General features: G+C 47.4%; 1 protein-coding gene across 1 annotated transcript in view; it reads left to right on the top strand.

The window, feature by feature from the left end:
- The first annotated feature begins 5869 nt into the window (after positions 1 to 5869).
- The window catches only part of LOC126537523 (thromboxane-A synthase-like), a 68039-nt gene continuing 47198 nt past the window's right edge, over positions 5870 to 26710 (top strand). The window contains exon 1 of the mRNA XM_055074330.2: positions 5870 to 6682. The gene's annotated coding sequence lies outside the window, so the exon portion shown is untranslated. The remainder of the gene's footprint in view (positions 6683 to 26710) is intronic.

Below are 26710 nucleotides of genomic sequence, written 5' to 3'. Positions count from 1 at the left end.
GTGTATAGGAAACGTCACGTATGGCACCGATACAGGTGACAGCCTTCACAACCTGGTCAGTAAGAAGCTAGTGGCCATTCAACACCATCTCCAACAATCCGAACCCCTTGCCATTCTGCTCGAAATTATCCCACAGGCAACAAAGAAGGAGGGTGCCATGTTCTAAACGTCTACTGTCGGCCGAAAAGCGCGCCATCGGTCCTCAAACAAGTTTTGGAGCAAGCCACGCACGCAGCAGGCAACCATCCGCTTCCAATAGTGGGCGACTTTAATTCAGCCCACCCCCTCTGGGGTTATACGTACACCAAACCCAGGGGAAACCTGCTTCACAAAGTTATTGAGGACATTGATCTCGCACTCGTGAACGATCCCAGGAATAGCACGAGGCTCGGCACAAGTGTTCAAAGAGACACAAACCCCGACTTCACCCTCACCATAAGCATCCCCCAAGCTTGCTGGGCCAATCTGCAGGAGTAGCTAAGCAGCGACCACGCGCTGCTAGCCACCACTCTCCATGGGCTCGAATACAAAGCCAGGATAGGCACTGCTCGCCTCACGGATTAGACCAAGCTGCGGGAGACATTCATTGTTGAGAGTGGACGTACCGTTTGCTCTTTTGGCGACCCACCACGACCGCGGCTTTGACGTTGCACTGCTATGCTCGAGGTAGCGGGTTCGATCCCGACTATGGTGGCCGCATTCCGATACGAGCGGAATACAAAAAAAGTTCGTGTACCCTTCTTTAGGCGCACGTTGTACATCCCCACGTAGTCAATTTAATCCGAAGTCCCCTTCCCCCTCCCCCACGGCATGCCTCCTATCGCATTTAATCGCACATGCCTCAATCGCACTTAAAACCCCAGAAGAATTAATTTTTATAGGGGACACACAATAGAGGTCTTAAAGAGGTAATTCCGTTGGCGGGCACACAATCGTTTCATGAATGGTAATACACCGGTAAATAAACGATTGCACTGGTGCATTAGCTTGGGTCCAACTTCGAGTTCCCTGTTCAGACATACATGAAAAACGCAAAAATACTTTTGAGATAATAGCTGGGCCAATTTGAATGAAATGTGATGCATTTGAAAGGCGGCGAGGCAAGCCCTCGACGTCCCTTCGTGGGAGGCTTAGGCCCGGCCATCATAAAATGCTGGTTCCACATTAAAAGTTTATTCCTCCTCCTCCTGAGAGATAAATTTAAATAATTTTACTTACTGTAGGAACCAGTTTTTATTCAGCACCTGAAATTTTTGACAATAATTCCCGCAGGCTGGTAAGATTTTAAAAAATGAAAGCACGCAGTTTACAAATCTGTAACTATACACCAAAAACACATGTCACAGTTATGTAAACTGCATCTGTTGGAACATCTAGAACGGACAGATTGGATACGTGAATTTACCACTTAGGTGAAATAGTTACAATATTCACAACGGTTTTGCAAAAGTCCTACTCACAAACTAGCCATCTATTTTGAAGCAGTGTATCAAACATTATTTTTTCCGCTTTATATTTATTATTAGGTGCAGTTGACAGAATTGAATATAGGTTTTTCTTTCATTACTGAGTTGCAGAGTTGCAACAGAAACCTAAAACTTGCGGGGAGTGTGAGTGTGTGTGTGTGTGTGTGTGTGTGTGTGTGTGTGTGTGTGTGTGTGTGTGTGTGTGTGTGTGTGTGTGTGTGTGTGTGTGTGTGTGTGTGTGTGTGTGTGTGTGCGCGTGCGCGCGCGTGCGCGTGCGCGTGTGCGCGTGTGCGCGTGTGTGCGTGTGTGTGTGTGTGTGTGGTTGGGTGGGTGGGTGGGTGGGTGGGTGGGTTTCAATATTGCAATTTTCAGCTGTTTTTGTAAAAAATATTCACGGCCTAGATCAAATATCCACTTCTCGAAGTCACTAAAATTTCACTTTCTCATTTAAATGCAAAGATCTTCATCAACCTCGGCGCTGCGGTTGTCTAGTAAACCGATCTTTTGTTCCCGTGTATTTAGACAGCAATTCCCGAGCTAAAGCTTCCTCTTAACGAAGCTGCAGACAATTGTGCTAAGTAACCAAATTATTCTTTCAAGCAACATGTGTAGTGCGTCCACTGAACAAGGAAAAAAGGTAAGGACAGAACAGAAGCATGCCTGGAAGAAATGGGACGAATTCACTCGTGTAGCAATGAAAGCAATGGTAGCACCTTCGGACGGAGGGAAATGGATGGGTAGCTTAACTCTCTCAGTACCGCGCCGATTGGGCATCGTCAGCCCGCTAACGATGGTTTGAAACGCCCGTTTCGAGACTTCCCGCGCCTTCCACGGAGACACTGCGCTATTGGACGTGAAATAGGAGTACTATTCTTTCATTTTCTAATCATTTCGTTTTTCCCCCCAGGCGGTGATTTTTAAACGCGCGCCAAAGTTTTTGCGATCGTCAAAGCAGAAAGCAATAATGGCCGCCCGCTATCGACGATTTTAAACGCCGCTTTCGAGACCTTCCGCGCCGCCGACTGACACACTGCGCATAGGACGTGAAGGAGAGCAACTATTTTTTTTTCTATGCAGTTCGCTTTTTCGCCACAAGGCGTCTATTTCTTAACGCGCTCCGAATTTTCGCGACCGTCAAAGTAGAAATCAAAAATGGCCGCCTCTGGCAGTGGCGCACGCGCTTCGAAAGATCGCAGATCTAGCGATTGCGCTGCGTTTGCAGCTGGTCTTGTCGATGGATCGAGCAGCAGCGAGCCCGAGGATGTGGTCTCTTCGTCGAACTCTGAGAGCTACGACGACACAAGTCAGCCTGGAACATCGGCGCCCGCTGCCCCGCATGCCAAACTGTAATGCTTGCACTTAAATTCTTGTAGTGCAATACATGTTCAATGAAAAATTATGATTTTTTTCGGATATGGTGCCTATTAGACGACAATACATTTTTATTAATTAAATTATGGGGTTTTACGTGCCAAAACCAATTTTTGATTATGAGGCACGCCCTAGTGGAGGACTCCGGAAATTTCGACCACATGGGGTTCTTTAATTTTCGCATTTCGCCCCCGTCGAAATGCGAACGCCGTGGCCGGGATTCGATCCCGTGACCTCGTGCTCAGCAACCCAACACCATAGCCACTGAGCAACCACGGCGGGTGCAATACATTTTGTATGTTTCTTAATTTTTACTACATTTTTTTTTTCTTAATAGATACAAGCGTGTCTTTACAAAGTTTGTTCAATTTTATCCCACAATCTTGATTATGGCCAAATTCTATCGTTTTTATGAAATACAGCTCGTTCATAAAACTGTTATGCGTGAAAAGTGAAGTCATTCTGCATTTTGTTTATGCATTATATAAAATACTGAGCGCAGTAGTTCCTTCAGAAAAAAAGAAGATCTCGCGTAACCTACAAAGAACACCTATTTTCCTCATGGCACGGAAAGAGCTCAGTATGCATCGCCATCTTTCGGAATTTGGAATGCTTCGACTGCAAGTCGTGCGCGTTCATCGTGGTAATTTGACACAGCGGTGCAATCTTTAAAATGTGTTTTACAACCGCATTCAACTGAGTGCACTGCCCCGAAACATAAAACATTCGAAGGAAATAGGAATCTGGTAAACAACATTACAGCGGCACTCCTCAAACTGCTGTCCACGCTCTTTCTTTTTTTTTTATGCTTATATTTGTCTACGTCTCCATTTTTATATGCCTCGGCCTAGAAAGGACAGGGCGCGTGGGGGGGGGGGGGGGGGGGGGAAGGCGATAAAACTTTGCTTGAAATGGAAAATGACGCTCCACTAAGCGAAGCCCCCAGATGTTCTACCGAAAGAATAACAAAACAGAAGCCGAAACGCAGGTTGGGGTGGTCGTACCTGTAATGTAGTGTATACCTTTCCTTAGGTCTTTAATTTTAGATGCGCAATGCAGACGGTAGTGGACGAACAGCGAAATATTATGGCAGTAATAAAGAGTCAAGTTTTACATAGCTGTCACGTACTCGCCACTGATCTGCGCGAACTCTGAGAAACCTCGAGGCATTTTCTTTTTATTTCCTTTATCAAGTGATGAATGATACTTTGTTCATGTTGTTTATTTATTGGCATCTTTTCGTATCCGTCTCATTTTCTTGCAGCAGTAACCTTCAAATATGCCCTCTCATTATATTTACGTGTTTTCGGTCGAAACTGGAAAGTTCAGAAAACGAAGCTTTCAAGACGTGGCCAGTTGCCAATTGGACACGCGTGCGAGAGGCGAAGGCTGACCACTTGTAGCGTCACGTTTCAATACACTACGTCCTTGTCGCAGCCAGCAAAGTTTATGCAGCGATTGGGCCTTTCCCCTTGCGGTTGACGAAATGCGTCACGGCGCTACGTGACAAGCCTGATATTGCACGTGGTAGAAACTGTGTGCAAATCACAACCATAATAAGAAGCGAACAAGGACGCTAGAAAAAGCATAGGGAAAACTGGCTGTACTGTTTGTTGGAAATGCTGAAGCAGTAAGGTGCGGGGAAATGAAAGTGGACGAAAAGACAACTGGATTCGGTTCTCCCTTGCGCCAGTTATGCTTTCCTCCACATCCATTTCCCTTCTTCTTATTACTTCGACATTTCAATTAAAGAGCAAAATTATTACCCCTGTGCTTTTGCTGGCTTCATTCCTTGTTTGTTTTTTTATGGTTGGGACAAATGAAAGCTTAAGCCTCTCTTTTCTCTTGTTCTTTCCGCTCACTGTGTGCGAATCGGATGCGTACGCTATTCATATGGGGAGCCCTTTGTTCTTTTCGAATTGCGGCCTTTGTGATTAGTGCGATTAGAAATCTTAGGGCACCTGACCAACTCTCAGTGGTCTGACTAGTTGTCTATCTATTTGTTTCGCTAACCATTCTCCCGCCAACTTGCATAGGTCGCCGGGTAGTCCATGGTCTAATGGGCACAGCATCTCTCTGCTGTGCTTGAGGGAACAGGGTTCAAAACCAACCGTCGAATCAACTTGCATGACATGGAGCGCGCCACAGCGCACGCACTACTCTTCAATGAACCTCTCTGACGCTCACTTGGGGTCAGTGGTGGGTGTGTGAAACTGCATGCTCTTCAATGACAAAAAACAAAATGGTCCTTGAATATATCTCCGGTGCTCGGCGCAAACGAAGCCGCGGCCCCAGAGAGAGTGATTGTGAATAGGAAGATGATGGAGAAAGAAGTTGCAGGACGGGCCTTCGTTCTCGAAATTCGCTGCGCCTCTCTAGACGCGTCTACGTACACATCAGCGCTGTGGCGCGTTTCCGCAGTGTCAAGCGCGTCGTGTCTTGCTACTCGACAGGTTTCAATGCTGAATAAAAGCGCGGCTTTCTGCGCAAGCTTGTCAATTAAGGTGTACCGGGGACGCGTTTTTTGTCACTCAAATGTGCAGCGCGTCTCCTGTCTTTACGTGCGAGCGATCGCTTTCGAATGAGAGTGGTAGTTCCGAGAGTTCTCTGCTTTTGTTTGCTTTTGCACTCGATTCGCCGTTTAACAGTAAACTCTGTCTGTCATTTACGAAAAGAAATATATATGTACGTTCCACCACATGCGTACCAACGCGTGAAGCCCGCGGGTTCGGCAACGCGGAACGACGATTTCCCCCGCACAGTGCCTATGTACACATAACATGCGTGACGCAAAGTGAGCGGACACGCCTTGTTTACGTATATCATGTTCGTGCGAAGGCCAGAGTGCAGGTCGCAACGGCACATTCGGCTGAGCTCTAATAATGCCGTCAGGAGCTTTGCCAAATGTGACGTAAACAGAGAAAGAAAAAGAATGCAGATTTAAGCAAAAGAGGGCCGTAGAACCCGCGGTGATTCAAAATTTTCCTCAATCAGGCGCACCGGTCTTCGCCGAATATTCTCCGGTGACTTCGATCGGCTTCGACAGAGGGTGGAGGGATGCCTTGCCACTTTGGGAGGAGGAGGGGGCGTTTGGACGTCACGTGCCTCTTTCCACGCATGCCGGCGTCAGTGTAAGTACCTCCATCAACGAATCAAAGGGCGCGCCGTCACGTTGAGGCCGCAGGTTTGCATGTTTGATTCCTCGGTCCAATTTATCGGCGCGGCTCTCGAACGCGCTTGCTACCGCTGTGCCGGTTGTCGTCACGGCTGTTTGCATTCTTTCATTTCTCTCTCTCCCTCTCTGTATCGTCACTCGCTTTAACGCAGACCATCGAGTTCCGTACAAGATGATGAAGCTCTATGACGCCGACACTCCAGTGTCAAGGCCGGTTTTAACGAAGGTTGCGGGCCGCTTAGGTGAGGTAAGCGATCCGAAAGAAGAACCACAGAGCGGCGGGATATTTGTGGAAAGAAGACCTCTCCTTTCGTTTTTTTTTTCTTTCTTTTTTCTTTTTGACCGTCTGCCTATTAAGCAGATGCAGTGCGTACATTCCTAGCACCCGCGCCTGGCCAGCCACCTCGTGATTTGTCATTGAGATGTGATGCGGCGAGCGCGAGAGGTGGTTGTGCGTAATCTCGGAAAAAGATCAGACGTCGCGAGCGCGTAGGTAAAAAAGCGCCGCGGTCTCGACAGTGTAGTTTTAAGCTTCGACTCTCTCATTTCGCTCGCGTCTCGCTCGCAGCACGAGTATCCCATATCGAGCAGGCGAGCGCAAGCAAAGGGCCCGACGAAGTGAAGCTCGACTTGGTGCATATCGCGTCGAAGACTCGCTGATACCGTCTGGGTGAGTGCCGTGTCACGGATACGGTGACCCTTTAATCATTTCTCGGGCGTCGTCAAAAAAAGAAAGAAAGAGGTGAGTTCGCGCGTGCAGTTAGGACTGCGTAGGTGGTGTCGCAGTCGTAATTGAGGAGGCGAAGCGGCGTAGTGGCCAGGTGCCAGCGTATCGTTGGTGTCTATAGAATCGTGCATCGAAGAACGTCTTTTTTTGTACATCGTATACTTAAACCGCCGCATTCAAGTTTCACGGAAATTAGGATAGCTTGTTCACCTTTATTTCTGAAAAGCACGAAAACAAACGGAATGCTGTTAGAGTATAGTTAGTTAGTATACCAACTACTTATTCAGTAGTTGGTTTCCCGAACTATTCACAACTATGGGCATTCCGTGGAGGTTAATTCCAGCGCTTGGATCAGAATTGTGCGGTATTAGGACGTCAGCGTATAGGGAAAATGATACCTTGGCCTTTGTGGAGCTAAGTATGTGTATCGTGCGTTCAGTTTAAGAATGCATAGTTCGTTCGGACAGGCAGCGACGTTTTTAGTTTTGGTACAAAATTTAAAGAAAACACTGCGCGCTTGCTTGCTTTTCTTTCTTTTTCCCGCTGAAATGAAAATGCAGGAATGGCATGTAGTCATTCTATAATGGGGACAGTTACTCTTTTCCGCATTACAGTAACAATAATAAATTAATACAATCAGATGAGAAAAAACAACATGACAGGTTCGTAAAATCTGCACCATACAGTCCTATGCACACACGCGCATACTCAGAGATAAAAAGGCGAGGACAAGTTGCACCACACCACGCACGCGCGTATACAAAGTCCCAAACACGTACGCGAAGCTGCGACGTAGTCTGCGAGGAGGAGGAGCACGCGTGAGCAAGATGACGCATACGAAATGATGCATGCACGGATATACGAAATTCGAACGCGAGATTCATTGGAAAAAAGATTTATTTTTAATTATTATTTTAAATACACCTGAAGCGAAGCTTTTGCGAATCGGTATAACGAAATCCTACGATTTCGCTAGTTTCGTTCTCGTGTATCTGGCGTAATGGAAATTGGCGCGCGCATGTGCTCTCGCCTATAAAGCCGTGATATGAAATCTTACATAGGCTTGTATTACTTCATTCTTCTTATTCATTTTAACTGTACCGGCCGCTTCTTGGCCAATCTCCCGTTGGGAGGTATGTGGCATAGTATGAAAATCGTCATCACAATCAACACGCGTACACGCTGCTTGACCGATCCCCCATTGTGTTCTTGTATGTGCGCGGTTCGAATCCCACCGACCGACCGACCGGCTCAGGCGAATCCATGGAACGATAGGCAATAAAAGACAAGCATCGCTTTAGAAAGTATGGCGCGCATAACATGCATGCACACATACATTCAAATAATGCAAGCGCGTTGTGAGTACATTACTCCATCCAGTGAGGGCACGGTAAGTATATGCCTGTGTCTTCGAGTAAATGTTCGAGTGCGTCCGATGCTTTTCGCTGTGTTGATTTCCATGGCCACGGGCCCGGCAATGTTGCCAGCGCGAAAGGTCGATGAGGAACAGTTGAGCGTAACTCTTGTGCTAGCTGCCGTCTATGTGTCTGGGGCGGTCATCGGGCGAACACCATCATTTCCACAGGAGCAAGCCGTAGACGACACCCATTTCATGCGATATGGGAAATGTTTTGGGTTTGCTGTTCCAAGGAGCAGTCGATGCATTAGTGTCTCGCAACTTCTGGAAAAGTGTGCTACTGACTTGGTATTTTGGATTATGGTAGTATTTTCTGTAAACCAGGTGGACATACACGATTCCTTCTTTAGTACTTTTAATAGGCATCGCGTACTAATTGATGATAAAGGGATCAGGCGAATTTCCGCATATTTATGGGCCGATTTTGACAGCGAGTCGACTAAGCCGGCGCTTGCTACTTTTTTTTCTTTCAGAATCCTGAGTGTTTAGTATTGCATACGTTATTCGTGCCTGCGGTTGGCTGTCATCCATATTTTCGAGACAAGCTGGAGCCGATAAGGAGTCCCTACAACTCACGCACTTTTTTTTGTGTGTGTGTCGTACATTTCCATAAAATTTGTGGCTTGCAGAGTTGCCACTAATTCCGCTGTTGTCGGAGGCGACGTGTGTTCTAGCCGACAAGCGTGCATCACCTGTACAGGTGGTTATCACTTAAGCTCATGTCCCACTGTCTTTGTTAACGGAACCGCCCGTGAAGACGTGAATACAGTCCCGATACTTGTCAAATAGTAGATGTAATGTAAACGGTATTGCTGCTAATGGGGACTGACCTTCGGCACAAGTAGGGGATCTTTCGGGGGGGGGGGGGGGGGGGGGGGTATTTTCGGGGCACGTGCAGAAGCCATGGAACGCATCACAGTTTATAGTGGCAAAAAGCCGATCGTGGAAGTCGTGACTTATGCTCCTGAAACATATTGTTACGTGCTTTAGTGAGGTTTACGATATTTTAATGAGACCGCGAGAACCGAAACGCAAATAGCGTGACGAACCCAAAAACTACGTCGCCTTCCTTACTTCTTGTCGCTTGCTCTCTTTTCATCGCCTTCGACGCGCTGAGACATTTCTCCTCTCCCAGGCGAAGACTCCCGGGCGATTCACACCGGTTTGCCTTTGGGTAAAGGGCTTCAGGCGGGCAAGAAGCGCCACTTCGGTCTTCCATGAGCGTCGGCCACTTGAAGGGAGGCGGGATACTTTGTAGTTCTCCTGGCTCAGACGACCAAGGACAACGAACGGTCCGGTATATTTTGCGAGCGGCGTTTGATAACAAGCCACGTTTGCGTACTGAAGCCCACAACAACACGAGGTCGATGGGAACAGTAACGCGTCCGAGTCTATTATAATGGGGTGCCCTGGAGTCGTCTTGTGAGGCCAGCGTACGTAAATGGGCAAGCCGATGGGCATCCTCTGCATGATACAGAGTCGATACAAACCAGTCGTCATGGATGGTAAAAGAAAAGATAGTGTCCAGCGAATAACGATACAGGCGAGCGTAAAGGAGGGAGAAAGGGCTGTAGCCAGTGGTGTCTATAGCGTTTCGCGGCGTTGAAAGCGTACGTTCGAACGGTCATACGTATACTTTGTCCCAGTTGCTGTGGTACGAGGCTACGTGCATTGATAGCGCGTTGACTAATGTTCGGTTCGTGCGTTCGATCAGGCCAATAATTCGAGGGCGATAAGCTGTTGGAGTGCAGAAAGTCGGAGGCACACACACACGAAGTAGTTCTTACACAACATCGGTTGTGAATTGGCGACCACGGTCTACTTGTAATCATACGAGTCGCCCTGCGTCGGAACATGATTGAAGGTGAGAAACCCGGGGCCCGATTGCGGACGTCAGGGCTGCAGTCTCGCAGTAGCGGGTCAGGGTTTGCGGCGCGTACGATTATCCAAGGGTTGCCTTTTGAAGAACGCGGGAACGGTCCTGGGAGGTCTATGCCGACTTCTTCAAAAGGGCAACTGGGAAGCCTGAGTGGCTGTGAGTGACCGACTGAAGCATACATGGGTCGACACTGGATCCGACTGGTCACATAGATCTCAGTCCTTCTGCGCAATTAAGGCCAGTAAAATCGTTCTTTGGTGCGATGACGTGTTCGCGTCGTCCTCAAGTTACCAGAGGGAGGGTCGTCGTGAGTGAAAAAAAAAAGGGCGGTTCGTTTGTGGCATGTCATGAAACGCATGCAAATCGCAGAACCGAGTGCACTGCGAGTTTTTAACTGCCGTATTCGCGTGGCGGGGCTGGTGGTACGGACCGGATTGCGCAATCCACGCAGTTTTACAGATTTGCTGAAGGACAGGCATTTTCCATATTTTTCAACAACAGCCATAAAGAAAACAAACCGCGAAATACTTTCCGGTGCAATTTCGGCGGATCTTGTTCCCTCCTTTGTTTCTCACTCGCTTCTTCTTTTTTTGTTCTTTTTTTTTTTTTGCTAACAAATATCTCACCGATTGGTGCGACATGCGGTCGATTTGATAGTTGCACGGCGCAGGGAGCGTGCGAAGAGTGCAATTGCCATTCTTGTCGCATGTGATAGAAATCGCACTTTGGGAACGACGAAAATCGCAGCATAGCTGTTGTTGTTTTGCTTGCTTTACGTGTCCCATAGTAATAAAGGCTGAATAAATTTGAAAGATAGCTGCTATGTTAAAATACCGTGCAGAGACGTCTAATAGCCGCACTTTTTTATTCTTCTTAGATACCGCGCAAGAGTTCTTCGTGAAGAAGCAATGAAAATTTATTTATTTGTGATGACTTCTTAACGACACTTGAGACCATTGCACTAGGAAAGGCTGAGATGAGAAATGCCAGCTAGCAGAAACATTACCATTGTAAAACTACGCACGTACAATCACATACCGGCGCGAGATAGACTTACCTTCCCCGATGGTTTTCTTAACTTTCTTTCTTTTTACAGGAATGTTGCTCTTTTCAACTCAAGTGATAAGTGATTAGCGACGCGGCTTGTACGAGGATAAAATGCAAAAACATAATTATCTGCGAACGTTTTCTCCAAAGTTGAGAGCGCGACTGTTTCACGAGCGCCGGTGTTACGCAAATCTATATATATATATATATATATATATATATATATATATATATATATATATATATATATATATATATACGCGACGTATATACGTTTATTTCTAGTCGTCGTCGCAAGTGAGAACGGAGTCTAACGTATGCTGTAATCGTCAGGAAGCGTGCGTGTGTGTGCGAGAGAAAGAGAGAGAGAAGGTTATTGTTCGATGTGTTCTCAGCCAGCCGTTCCTCTTTTAATTACGCGCTGGCAGAAAGCCAATATGCACGCGCGTTATTTAGACGATCCATGCGAACGGCGCTGGCCAAGATTGGCCACGGGAAACGCAACCGCCTAATAACGCCGCAACGATGCACTTTGAATGCCCGAGCCACGCTTTCGAGACACTTTTTTTTTAGGTCAGTGACGGGAAAAAGCAGGCTAAGTACAGGCGAAACCTGCTCAGTACCAGGAGCGCCTCGTGGATGGCCTTAGACTGGAGTGCATTCGCAGTGAATACGAAAAAATGAAAAAAGAAAAAGGATTTAGTATCAAGTTTCAAGTGTCTATATGTAATTTTGTGGATGATAGTGGAAAAAAAAACGTCAACTTTCATCGCCCTCGACGCTGCCAAAAATTAACAGACAAAAGGAAAATAATGAAATAAGAAAACACACGCACGCAAGGCTTTCTTCTGCTCCCTGTGTCAGATAACGCGCAACATGCTATACATTGATCTTCTGTGCCTCTTTCTTTTCTTTTTCCTGTTTTGTTATTTCTTTTTGCTAGTGGCTGTTCTGCTTGTGATGGTTAGCTTTAGATAGCTGTAAGGGTGTACCCCCTCAAACACAGACATCACCCATTTCGTTCTCACGCAAAATTTTAGCACTGCAGAGAAGCCGGCAAAATTTTTTGTTGCGAATATCTCTGATGTCGCAGATGATTGATCTATTAATTAATTACTCAAGGTGGCGCGCGTAGTTATCGTCAACGCACTCAAATTGATGACCAGTGTAGTGGACGTCAGAAGGCGTTGTACATTGTGCGCACAAATGCACAACCTAAGAACAAGTATCAATTGCAAATGCAGAACAATATACCATACAATTGAACATGCAAAAACGGAAATGTCCTTTTTACTCAGAATAAGCTTTTCCAGAACTCATATAATGACAGCAACAATGCGGGCAACACTTTCACAAAAACACACATGCACACAACTCCTCGTTCTTTTTTGTTTTCTTTCGTGTATTGCACGTGTTCTTGTCCTGTTAGTATTGAGTTCTTGTGTGCAAAGCACCCTCCATACTCACGTATGTCGCACAGCGTCTAAACAACACGTTCGGTAAATGGTCGTGACCGTCACCCTCGGTGTAACAAGACGCAGTGTCAAATAGGTAGCTGAATGAAAACGGATAATACTTCAAGCAAGATTTATCGAAAACCCCACCGTTTCGGAGACCCTCCGGCTCCTTCTCGAGGTTTCAGGTTGCGACAGGTGCAACCTGTGGTTTATAAACGTTTCGTGCTCGCTCCTGGCGACAGGCGGGCATGCAGGGACTTCGCTCGGACGCCCGAAATTAAATTCTCGGGAGAGTTTTCTGAAGAGCCCTTGATGTCGTCCTTTCAGTGTGCCATGACTCCAAAAAAGGAGCCGCCACTGATAATTTTCTTTTTTTTTCCACTCCAAGACGATGGCGCCGTCGCGATCAACGCGTTCGTACAACTCGTGTTATCAGATTCCTTTTTTTTTTTTTTACCAAAGGTGTTTGCGTGGGTGTTCGAATAATAAACGTACCTAATGAATTTCTTATATATATATATATATATATATATATATTGTTACGTGTGGAAAGACACAGACGAGAGATGCTATTTACACGCTATTTACACTGGAGCCAGGCAGCCAGGCTGACACTCGCTCGTGCCGAGGGCACCGACCAACTTCTTCGTCGTTCTCGCGGCTGCTCGTCTCTCGCGGAATCATATCGTAATATTACCCCCCGGCGGCAAAAGCACCGTCACGGTGCTGTTAAATATCCAAGGGGCATGGAGAGTTGTAGGGCTTGAGGCGGGCAACGTGGACAATGTCTCTGGTTGTCACAGCGGAGGACGTCGTGGACGTGGCTAGAACGATTTCATAGGTGACATCGGTCACTTTGCGTATCACGCGATATGCGCCTGTGTAACAGAAAAGCAGTTTTTCACAAAGGCCGACTTTACGCGATGGTGACCAAAGCAACACGAGGGCTCCGGGCACAAAATGGACATCACGGTGACGGAGGTCGTAGCGTTGTTTCTGCTTGTCTTGTGACACTTGTAGACGAGCGCGCGCAAGTTGGCGAGCATGGTCAGCATGGGCGATTGCATCACGGGCATAATCGCTAGTTGAAGCTGTGGCGGACGGAAGCAGAGTGTCCAGTGGTAGCGTCGGTTCGCGGCCATACAAGAGGTAAAACGGGGAAAAGCCAGCAGTTTCGAGACGGGAAGAGTTATATGCAAAGGTGATGTAAGGTAGAGCCAGGTCCCAGTCACGGTGGTCGTCTGAAACGTATTTGGATAGCATGTCTGTAAGGGTGCGGTTCAAACGCTCACTGAGGCCGTTCGTTTGGGGGTGGTAGGAGGTGGTAAATTTATGCTGTATTGAGCAGGCACGCATGATGTCGTCAATGAATTTGGCCAAAAAGGTGCGGCCGCGGTCTGTAAGCAATTGACGCGGAGCACCATGCATCAATATAATATCATGTAGCAGGAAGTCCGTAACATCAGTTGCACAACTGGTCGGAAGAGCACAGGTTACGGCGTAGCGGGTCGCGTAGTCCACCGCGACTGCAACCCACTTGTTTTCTGATGTAGATTCCGGAAATGGGCCTAGAAGGTCCAAGCCGACACGATGGAAGGGCTCGGCAGGGATGTCGAGCGGCTGCAGGTAACCAGCGGGGAGCTGGGAAGGCTTCTTGCGTCGTTGGCAAAGTTCACAAGCGGCGACGTAACGTCGTACGGAACGGGCAAGGCCCGGCCAGAAAAAACGGCGACGTACACGGTCATAGGTTCGAGATACGCCGAGGTGTCCTGCCGTTGGTGCGTCGTGAAGCTCTTCTAGAACGGTGGAGCGGAGGTGTTTAGGTACTACAAGCAGGAACTCAGAGCCGTCTGGATGAAGGTTACGACGGTACAGAGTACCGTCGCGGAGGACGAAGAGGCGTAGAGTAGCATCAGCCGGAGAGTGTTCAAAACGGTCGATGAGTGCTCTGATGTAGGCGTCACGGCGTTGCTCGTCGGCGAAATGAAGCAGCTGGGATACCGAGAATACGCAAGAAGCACTGGCAATATTGGAGGAGTCAGAGTCGTCAACAGGGTAACGCGACAAACTGTCAGCGTCTTGGTGCAGGCGGCCAGACTTGTACACCACGGAATATGAAAATTCCTGTAGCCTCAAAGCCCATGGACCAAGCCGGCCTGTAGGATCTTTGAGCGATGAGAGCCAGCAAAGAGCATGATGGTCAGTGACTACGGAAAAAGGGCGACCGTAAAGGTAAGGACGGAACTTTGCAACCGCCCAGACAACAGCAAGGCATTCGCGTTCCGTAATGGAATAGTTGCGCTCCGATGGTGCTAGGAGGCGGCTCGCATAAGCAATAACGCGATCCTTGCCACGCTGACGCTGGGCTAAGACGGCACCTACGCCATGACCGCTGGCATCTGTACGTAATTCTGTAGGGGCATCAGGGTCGAAGTGGGCGAGAATGGGTGGTGAGGTGAGAAGAGTGACGAGACGAGAGAAGGCGGCGGCTTCTGCAGTACCCCACGAGAATTGTACGCCTTTCTTCAAAAGATTAGTTAGGGGCCTAGCAATTGTCGCAAAATCTGGAACAAAACGACGAAAGTACGAGCACAGCCCTACAAAACTTCGAACGTCTGCGGCTGTCTTCGGAACCGGAAACTCTCGGACAGCGCGAGTTTTGTCGGGGTCAGGCTGTACTCCGGAAGCGTCAACTAGATGGCCCAGAAGAGTAATTTGTCGGTGGCCCAAACGACATTTCGATGAGTTAAGTTGCAGCTTCGCCTTTCGAAATACATCAAGTATAGTTGTGAGACGCTCAAGGTGAGTGTCGAACGTTGGCGAGAAGACGATGACGTCGTCGAGGTAGCAGAGGCATGTGGACCATTTGAAACCTTGGAGCAAGGAGTCCATCATACGCTCAAAGGTGGCAGGAGCGTTGCATAATCAAAACGGCATTACTTTAAATTGGTATAGGCCATCAGGTGTGATGAACGCGGTTTTTTCTTTGTCCATATCGTCAACAGCAATCTGCCAATATCCCGAACGAAGATCAATAGACGAGAAATATCTGGAACCGTGCAGGCAGTCAAGGGCGTCGTCTATACGTGGGAGCGGGTAGACGTCCTTTTTTGTAATGCTGTTCAGGTGACGGTAATCAACACAGAAGCGCCACGTGCCGTCCTTCTTCTTAACCAACACCACAGGTGACGCCCAGGGACTCGATGAAGGCTCAATGATGTGTTTATCGAGCATTTTGTTCACCTCATCTTGAATTACTCGGCGTTCCGACACAGAAACTCGATACGGTCGTCGGTGAATAGGCACAGCATCGCCAGTAAGAATGCGATGCTTGACCGCGAGCGTCTGGCCTAAAGGGCGATCGTCAAAGTCGAAAATATCGCGGTAGGACGATAATACTTCGCAAAGGTCTTCAGCCTGCGTAGAGGACAGGTCCGTCGCAACCATTTTCTTTATGTTGGGATCGACGCCCGGGGCTGGCGCGATGGGCATGCTAAGGTCGCGAGAACCATCGGTTGATAACGCTGCCACGTATTGGTCGCCGAGACAATCAATGGTGGCAAGGCAAATACCTTGCGGTAGAATTTGCTTTGCCAATCCAAATTTACTGACAGGCATGCGAGTGTGGTTCGCAGTAATAGTAACTATACTGTGAGGCACGGTGACGTCATACTGTATTGGGATGTCGGGCAGAGGAGTGACGAGGTACTCGCCATCAGGAACTGGTGGGAAAGACAACAGTTCAATGTAGGCTATGGACTTTGGCGGCAGGCGAAGAAAGCCGGTGGAGCGTAAGCGGCAGTGGGGTGCGTCAGAAGGTTCTGCGAGCATCGGCAACTCGAGGCGAAGGGTACTGGAAGAGCAGTCAATTAGGGCAGAATGGGCGGAGAGAAAATCGAGGCCGAGAATAAGGTCGTGGGGGCAATGAGCAATTACAGTGAAGAGTACAGGAGTGTGGCGGCCGGCGATGCTGACACGTGCCGTACACATGCCGATGATAGGCACAGTACCGCCATCCGCAACGCGGACGACGCGTGCCGACGCTGGGGTGAGGAGCTTGTTCAGTCGTCGTCGGAAGGCAGCACTCATAATAGAAAGATGTGCTCCTGTATCGATGAGTGCCGTGACAGGATAGCCGTCAACGTCAACGTCAAGAAGGTTTCGGTTAGTAGGTAACGTGAGCAGAGGATTTGAGGGCATGGTCGACAACGCAGCTTCACCTCCAGAAGCTGCAGTGCCTAGTTTTCCGGCTGGGTGCGGGAGGCGATAGGCGGCGAAGAAAAGCGGCGGGGTTGGGGCGAACGAGACTGGTGGCGTCGAGGTGAGGGCGAGCGGCTGTAGCGAAGGTTCGGAGCAGGGACATCAGCAGTAGTAGGTTCATGGCGGGTGGCATAGGGTACAGAAGGTCCAAAGGTGCGGGAATAAGTGGGGGCGTCCGAGGAGGTGGTGGCCATCGGTTGCGGCAGTGACGAGCGACATGGCCGATGCGACAGCAGTGGAAGCAGATCGGCCTGTCATCAGGTGTACGCCATTCGGACGGGTTGCGGCGAGATGCGGCAGAAAAGGACTGCCGGGGACGAGGAGGGCCGCTAGATAACTGGGGAACGCTGGGTCGAGACGTGGAACACACGGTGTTCAGACCCATGTTTTCAAATTCCTGTCTGACGACAGCCTGAATCATCGCAATGGTGGTTGCTGGCGGATCGGGATGCGGCGTGGAGAAGGCTGGCAAAGAGGCGGCCTCGAGTTCGCGGCGAACAATGCGGGTGACGTCGTCACAGGTGGTGGTCTGACGTGGTCGACCCTCACATGTCGACGTAGCAGCAGTGTTGGGTAGGCGCGCAATGTGGTTTGAGATACGGCGGCTCTTAGCCTGTTCAAGGCGACGGCATTCTTTTATAATGGCATCGATAGTCGACACGTTGCCGAAAACAAGCAAATTGAAAGCGTCGTCGGCGATGCTTTTTAGCACATGTGCCACTTTATCTCCTTCGGACATATGATCGTCAGCTTTACGGCATAGAGCCAAGACGTCGAGGATGTAGGAAACGTATGGCTCTGTAGGCGACTGAACACGAGATGCAAGAGCCTTTCTCGCGGCAGCCTTGCGCGCAATGGGGTCGCCGAACAGTTCCCGCAGTTTTTCTTTGAAACTGTCCCAACTGGTTATTTCGTCATCATGTGTTTGGTGCCACACGCGTGGGGTGCCGCCGAGATAAAAGATGACATTGGCGAGCATAATCGTTGGGTCCCACCTGTTATTAGCGCTGGCATGTTCATAGAGCTTGATCCAGTCGTCGACATCCTGTCCCTCCAGGCCAGAGAACACACCTGGGTCACGATGTGGGGCAACCGTGACGACTGGAGCAGTCGGACAAGCCGAAGCCGTTGCGGAGGCGGGTTCGTCATCGGGAGGCATGGTGACAAGCTCGGTGTGCCGACCACTTCGGAGTTCCGTGGTGAGGACGGGGATCGCTGACCTCCACCAGAAATGTTACGTGTGGAAAGACACAGACGAGAGATGCTATTTACACGCTATTTACACTGGAGCCAGGCAGCCAGGCTGACACTCGCTCGTGCCGAGGGCACCGACCAACTTCTTCGTCGTTCTCGCGGCTGCTCGTCTCTCAAGGAATCATATCGTAATAATATATATATATATATATATATATATATATATATATATATATATATAAAATATAAAATATATAATAATATATATATAATATATATATATATATATATATATATATATATTTTAATTTTGAAGTTTTGCACGCAAAGACCACCATCTGATTATGAGGAATCCCCACTCCTTTCTCAAGGACCGACGCTGCGAGACAACTTCGCATTCTAGCACGCACGATCTCCTTAGCAGAGTGGAATACCGCACATACAATGCGCACAAATCTGCACAGACTAAACCCTTCACTGCAACTCAGACCTCCGGCCGGACTGCACCGACGCGAAGCGTCTTTGTGTCGGTTGTGGCTCGGAGATCGGAAGTGTCGGTTGTGGCTTGGAGATGCCTTCACGAATGCCTACTCAGCACTAATTGAAAGGGCTGATATATTCCTGCATGTGATGTTTGCGGGTGCGAGGCAGAACTTGGACCACTTATTGTGTCATTGTCCTCAGTTTGAAGCACAACGACAATCTTTGTCCAACACATTGAGGAAATTAGATGATCGTCCTCTGAGTGAACAGACAATAGACAGTACTAGAGCCCCATCCCCACTGATCGTCGGCTCAGAAGGCAGTAAGGGCACTTTTGTGCTTTCTGAAAACATCTGATTTGCACGAGTGGCTTTGACTCAAGTACTGGCCGTGCACGTCTCTATACCCTCTCTCTCTCTCCCTTCTCCCTCTTCCCCTTGGCCCTTCCCCCAACGTAGGGTAGTCTACCAGACTCTTGACTGGTTAACATCCCTGCATTCCTTATATCCCCTCTCTCTCTCTCTCTCTCTCTCTCTCTCTCTCTCTATCTATCTATCTATCTATCTATCTATCTATCTATCTATCTATCTCTAGTGGAAAATTGTAGACCACGTCTTTTTCTTTAGCGTGCAGCTAAATCTAAACACACGGGTGTTTTTGCGCTTCGCCCCCATCGAAATGCTACCGCCGCGGCCGGGATCGAACCCACTACCTCGAGCTCGGCAGCGCAGCGCCATAGCCACTGGGTAACAGCGGCGGGTCGAATCGAATACAAAAATTGGAGAGAACCAAACTTCGGGTACCGTATCGAACATTGAATGTTTTATTTATTTATATTTTTTTTCAATTTCTCAGCAAGCTGAAACATAAACGTTGTGGGAAATCCCCCTGGGTAAAACTGAGGCTTAATTTACATTATCTAATAATTGCATGACATTCCTTTCGCAACTGGACATCCCGTGACCTGAGAAGCTAATAAATTATGAACTGCTTTCACTTGTCTGGTGTACCATGACAGTACGAATAATTGAACGGGCACTATAGCATTCACGTAGAATGCCGTTTTGGGCGAAGCAGCCAAGTGGAATACTATCGCACGGCACATAGTTTGTAGGAATAGCTTATAGTTTTATAAGGATGCAAAGATGGTGATCAGTAGGGAATGCAAATAGCAGGCAACAGCTTTTTGATATCACACAAATTTCATTGAAAGAGCTGCAAAGTGTATTACTGGCAAATACATTATTAGCATAAGCTAATTGTTGCCTATACTCACTTTCGCATGCTTACCTTTCTTTTTGGTTGCTGTTTATCGCATTTCTTGGTTGTATAAACCATCCAGTTGTATAACCATGTAAGTATTTTGTCTGCCATGTAAAATGTATCTTTACTTTTTTGATAGCCACTGTTATGCTGTCGTATGTGTAAAGTAGTTAGGGTGACATGAGCAAGTTGGCCGTCCGCCTTTCACTATAGCGAGAATGAAAGAGAGAGAGAAAGATGAACGGTAAGCAGGGATGTTAAACAGTCAAGAGTCCTGTTGGTTACCCTACGGGAATGAAACACTTATAAAGGCCGGTGCGCCTAAAGCCATCTCATCCCTCAAGGAAGGGCTGTATCGGCTCAGAGAGATCGGATTTTCAAATATTGCGTGGAGTTATACCTTGCATGGAGTCCGACGTTTGCCATCGAACTATGTGAAATTGTTTTCGCTCAAGGCGATTTAGATAGCTGCGCGTAAAGCTGTTTTTTCCCGGCCATACGTAGGGCGTTCTGCTTTCAGACGCAATAAGGGAAGTGCCCTGTGATAATAAAAGTGCGCTGGAGAGAACTTAAACTTGAGTTACCACAGCGAGAAGAGTTTCACGCCTTATTCAGCGGTTGATGAAACTTTGGCACAAACATTTAACCTAGATTTATTGCACTTTCACATTGTTCGGTTGATCAGATCAGACCGTGTATGCCAGAGTTACCTTAAGGTATGGCCTATAGTGTCTCATTTCATTGCGTTGCCAAAAGCATGGCGTTAACAAAACACCTGCTACGCCCACAGTTACTTAAACTGCCAATTGTAAGCGCTCAAACAAAAACATTACGATAACCACTTGGCAACCAGAGTTAAAGAATCGCTAAAGCTTCATCATCCTCCAATACAACCTGACCACAACGATAGCCTATTGCCATCTAGTTGCACCAAAACACTATAATTGTGCGACGAAGGCCATCTCTCAAGCATCGCAAGCATCACCTTTCTCGGGGCCTTAGTTCGTGGTGCTTAGATAAAGGTGTGGCGCAAGAACGGTTTCCGACAGAGTTATTTGTGACTGTTCTTAACGCAACGTTTACATTTTATCGCCCGCTAATTTGCATGCAAGTCGCTTTGGGGCACGTGCGGCGGCTGAGAAGAGTGATCTCGCTTTGCGAGCAGCACCATTCGGCATTTCCTCTTTATTCTGGCTGAGAGCCCGCGCTCATGTACGGACGACGACAAGCTTTGTGAACTAGAAGCGGCGTCGACATGCTTGTCGGTGCTATCTCTCCGCACGACCACCGCCGGATTCCGGTACGTCTGCGCACATTTTGCATTGATCGCATGATTCCTTACTATCATTCGCCGGAAGATGAGAAGATCTTTGCGGAAAGTGGTCTTCAGTAGCCATTTCCGTTTCCCTCAGCTATCGGGAACATGATTTACGCGCGGAGATCGACACCAGTAAGCCGGTTGCCCCAACAGCTCCCGCTTCTGGATTCCTTCCGACGGTGCGGGGCGGTCGGATTCGTGCGCACGCAACCTAACCGATCTGCTGAACAGAGAGAACTACTGCATGAACTCTAGGCACCGACTGTTGCGACATCTTGGACGATGGGCCGTGCTTCCCGCCAACGAGTACTGACGTCATGCGCTGCGCGCGCTCTGTTAGTCGCTTTGTGCGGGCAGGTCAATTAGTCTCGGACATTTCTGTAGTCGGGTACAACTTTAGAAGGCTTTAGAAGGCATTTGCCCCTCAAAGGCGGGTGCGCACGAGTCTCCACCAATAGGCGCGCGCTCTGGACTGACGTCATGAGCCCGACGGCCGGTGACCCCGCCGACGGAGAACATGCCAGTCCGTGCTTCGAACTGGGCCGAGTCGCGTCAGCGGGACTGTTTCTTTAGTCGCCGAGGCAACCGGCTGCCGCGCGTCGGTCATCTGGGCGGGGCCCCTCCTGCCTTCTTACGTTGTACCCGGCTACGGAGTCGGAGAGTCGCCCTTTCTTGTAAGTTTCTTTTCTTTCGCTCACTAACTTAGGAAAAAAATATTAGAATAGAAGAAAGTTTCTTTTGCACTTCTCAAGTGCAATAACTGTTTGAACATTTTTTCAGCTATATCCACATTCATTCATTTTTACCTTTACTGATGTGAACGACGACTTCGTAAGGCAATCACATCGTTGTAATTTACCCAAAGAAGTTTAAGATGAACGAACTTTGAATGAACTACAGGGCTCAGCAATGCAAACATTGATTGCCGACGCTGTCTACCCCCCAGCTGCCAACTAATTTCACTCTTTCTGTCCGCTTTCGTTTACGTTATGAAATGTTCGTTCCATCCTCGCCAAGGCAAGACGAACATTACCTTTAGCGGCCCTCGTTCTGTCCGCCGTGTAGGCTCTGAATTGCGATGGCGGTTTCACTCGCTTTCTAGCCGCAGCTGTAGATACACTTTACAAGTTATTAACTTCGTGTCGTGTTTTCCGCTTCGCAGACGACGATGAGGATGTTCGTCCTCACGAAGATGTTCGTCAACGACGTATCGATCGCCAAAGCCACGCTGTACATAGATAACAGTTGGATCGCCCACTTTTCGTACTCGTAAAGGAGCTCGGCCCTAAGCCATCGAAAGCAGTGCAGCCAAAATCATTGAACGTACTTGAATATTTATTTATTTATTTATTTATTTATTTATTTATTTATTTATTTATTTATTTATTTATTTACACACATAGACATATTTAAACTGTAATACGTGCTAGACTGGGATATATAGGTGTGCAACCGCAACCATCTTCATAATTAGTATTTACGTGCGCCTGTTTAATATAAGTGTCATGTTCATCTTTGTGTATACTGCGTGACGATTCCCGCTTTTGACTGTTGTGGGTTTCCGTTTGTATCACGTTACGTGCATATCTTGCTCATCAATCTGTGCTCTCGTTCATCTGGGACCTCATCGCGCCTTCGTGTACGCTTTTGAAACTCGGTATAATGTGTGGTGCAACTAGTTCTCGCCTTTTGTGCCCGCAACTTCCGGTATGTAGGACTACATGCGGATTTCATTTCTTCTCTAGTCCACCACTGAGTCTGCGAATCTGTGACGTTTCTTCGTATGTTGCAGTGTTTTTTTTTCGTTTTCGTTCTTTTTAATAGGAAAAGGAGTAGCCACCGTCTTTATCTCTTTATTTCTAAATACCTTTCAAGACACCCCGTGTTGCGGTCACAACCACCACCAGAAAGCGATCACGTGCAGTGCAGGTGTCCATCTAGTGGCTAATCAGACAATCGTGTAGATTGATGTAGCGCGGCGGCGAATTGGGCCTGCGTCGACCGAATTTTAATATATATATATATATATATATTTAGAATCTCCACACAATTATACGCGGTCACGCACCACACGTTCACCTTCTTTCCACTTGGCTTACATATGTCTGGAAGTAACCAGAAGCCTGCGCGCTCCTCAGCAAAGACACGTTACAGTACTCGTTAATTCACTGTATTTTTTTTTCTTTACTTGGCCACAGCAAGCAGATCCAGTGGCCATATTCACAGTACTCCACTTTCGTTCGTTCTGCGCGCGATTGGCCGCGTCCACTGCGAGCTTCTCGTTATAAGTCCAATTGTTATCTTGAGTGGCAGGCGTCAGAACGAGCCGCCAGTCAGGAAATGAGCTTATAGATGAGAAGCTTTGTGAATGCGGACTCTGAATCGCCTCCTAGGGTGGGCCATTTACGATATTCGTATCAGGGTAATCCTTTTTTTTTTCCCTATCAACAAATACACCAAACACAGCTCCCCAGATGAGCAGAAGTTGATCTCTTCTGTACTCCCCATAAAAAAGATGTTACTGCCTTTGACGCTAATCTTTTCCCCCGATGATAACTGTCATCAGTCTCGAGCATACTTTTATTTAGCACTCCGCACTCGCTGGCTGCCTGTCAGAAACACTGCAGAATGGGCATTCAACTCCCTTTCTCTCAGGTACAGGACATTTCACTCTCTCGTTCCTTACAGAGTGAACATTGTATTTCAATCCATCCAAGGTTTTGGGATAGTAAAACAGTGCTTTTGAAAGCAACTCGGCTACTTAATTCCTGAGATACTCCCCCCCCCCCCCCCCCCCCACCACCACCACCAACCGTCTCCCTACCCCCAGTTTTTAGAGTGTATGTTGCACTGATGCGTACGTACTTGTCGTTTGTTTCGTGAAAGTAGCGGGGGCGCAACGTCGCAAGTATAGGAAATACACGCAAGGTTATTGTTGCAGGCGGAAGAGATGAACCCCAAAAGTTGACAATTTTCCTTAGAGTGCATATGCTATCTTCTGGTGCATGAAGGGTGCAGAGGGTTTCCAACTATGCACTGGGCGCGTTCCGCTTCTGCTCGGCGGTCGCACGCACGGTGATACCGCACACAACTGGCAACGTCAAATGCAAACAGCCACCGACAATCGGTCGAAAGAACCTTGCCCAAGCTGCCACGTCACGCGGATTGCCAGCGGCAAAGTCCGCGTACACACGGAGTTGGGGTGCCGTTATCTTCCTTCTGTCTCACCATACACATGTACAGCGCGTAAAGGTAAAGCGGCTCGACCGTGTGAACGGACAATGGGGCTTTCCCGCGCTTCGATCCATACTACACACTTGATATACTAGCACAAGTCCCATTAAATAAGCCGAGTACATTTGCAAACATGTTTCATTTAGTGAGCGGAGCCTCAGAGGAACAAAGTCCCTCGAGCGTCGGCTCTCATCCTGTATGTCACTCTTACAGACTGCGACATTAATCAGACTCTCCTAATGCAGAATGCGACAATGTCGTTCCACTTAAGCTTCATTAAATGTAACCCCGTAATCTTGTTCCACAGAGGTTTCTACTTAGCGTAACTTATATGCAAGATATTCAGACAGTGTAGACGACGTGATGTACCAGAGCTTAGTTTGACGAAGGCTGATTTAGCGAAACGCATGCGATAACTGCGCGTGTTCCGACAAGTAGATCTACTGTGCCCAGCTAGTCTGGAGGACATAACACGGATAAAATGCATTATTCCGCATAGACACGGCTATTTTAATAAGAAGGCGAACTCCTCGGTGGTGCCCGTTTGGCAACCCTCGGCGCTGGACCGGTGCAATTAATCTACCAATGACTTCGCTCCATTCCCATAGCCGCTAATTCAACACGCTTGCACAAATTGTTGCGATGTATCGGGTGTTAACTACTGTCCATTATCACTTTCGCTACCGCTCACTTGATGCATTAATGGCACAGATATACCGATTGTTTTCGTTCGTTTAAAGTTTAAACAAACATACACGCAAAGCAAGGGCCCGAAATATATTACCAAAAATCATTATTTCTGAGGAACTATTCTAAAAATATGTTTTTCTTTTCTGAAAGAACAATAACTGGTAGTTTGCTCTACTGAAAACTTCACTTGAAAACTTTAAAAGTTTGAAGGACTGGTTTCATGCATAGAAGGCAGCGATCTTCGAGGAGAGAGGGAAAAAAGCATGTACCATGATGCACTCAATGTCTGGGTGAAGGAAAGTAATTGCAGCATGGCGTTGGCCAGGAACATTTATTGAGGCCATTGTTGTTCCTGATATAAATTAATGGTATAACGCGCATGCTGAAATCTTCTGCCCTCAATATGTATGCGGATGGTACGAAGGTTTTATTTACTGATGCAGACACAGTAAGCTTTGAAAGAATTGTGTTAGCGTTTACTTGATAAAGCTCTTCAGAAAATGGTGGCACACAAATCGGTGAGCCTAAATGTGAACAATTTAGACAAAGTAAATACTCACACCGCATCAAAGTAGTTTCTCAGAGCACTCAAGTTGAGCTGATAACAAAGTTCAAATTTGGGGATTTTCATGGTCCACTCGTGTTAATAAACAAAATCTTTAATTGCGTAAAGATTGGAAGGATGCAAGTATATAAGATACAATAGCTTATCGCCACATGGATAAAAATAAGTTTTGTACAAAGCATTTGTATAGCCTTAATTAAGATGAGGCCTAATAAAATGTCACATGATGATGATGACAAATTCCAATGTATTCGTTATGTTACAAAAAAAAAGGCTTAATCCCATATCCACATATTCAAGCGTCGAGTATATTTAAGTCAACCAATATTTATAAAATACTGCAAAAGAAAGCGACTGGACACAATCAATTCAACTGCAACGACTCTCAAATATAATCACTAACTTTCTCCCCCTACAAACACACTAACTAGATTACGTGTATAAAATTCGAAATCTTGAGCGTAAAATGCCTGTCGAAATAATGGCTCTCAAACTCTCTATCAATACGGAAAAAATATTCAGGGGGAAAAAAATTCTCCTTATGATCATTTCAATGACTCAAAAGTAAATGCAAGAGGCACTTGGTGCAACATATGATTGCCCTTGGCGCTCACATAAGGCACTCACACATTAGAGAATCACGTGTAGCATTTCTAATCTCTCCGGTCTTTCCAGTACAATGAAGTGTTCTTGTCATTTGCGCATCCGTCTTGATATGTGGGCTCATGAGTCATGTCCAAAGTATGCATCATCGTGTGACAAGCGTGTGTCACTTTGCGCCCATTCCTGTCTCTTTTCTTTGCTGTGAAGTACATTGATTGGCTTGATTTGTGTGATGTGATGAATCGAAATGCTGGCAGGCTTCTTCACTGGTTTTTCCACAACATTTGCCAGTCTAATGAACTTGGAGAATTGACACGAAAAAATGAGCCAACGGAAACATGCGCACACATATACATGCAATGACGAGCACTTAGCTTTCGCGTGCGTGAATCAAGCAAGCGATGAAGCAAATTATTATAATTGTGTCATATGTATTTAGTCATTTTAGGTATACTGCTGCAAAATCTACAGTAGACAGCTCTTCCTTCTATATTACAACTTATTTCGTTCCCGCTGAACTGTTACCAGCTGTTCCAAGTCTGCATACTCGCGTTTTATTCT

Source organism: Dermacentor andersoni, chromosome 4 (genome assembly GCF_023375885.2).
Source record: "Dermacentor andersoni chromosome 4, qqDerAnde1_hic_scaffold, whole genome shotgun sequence".
Classification (NCBI taxonomy): Eukaryota; Metazoa; Arthropoda; class Arachnida; order Ixodida; family Ixodidae; genus Dermacentor; species Dermacentor andersoni.
Note: the sequence above shows the minus strand (reverse complement) of the source record. Positions and strands in the feature narration are given on the sequence as shown.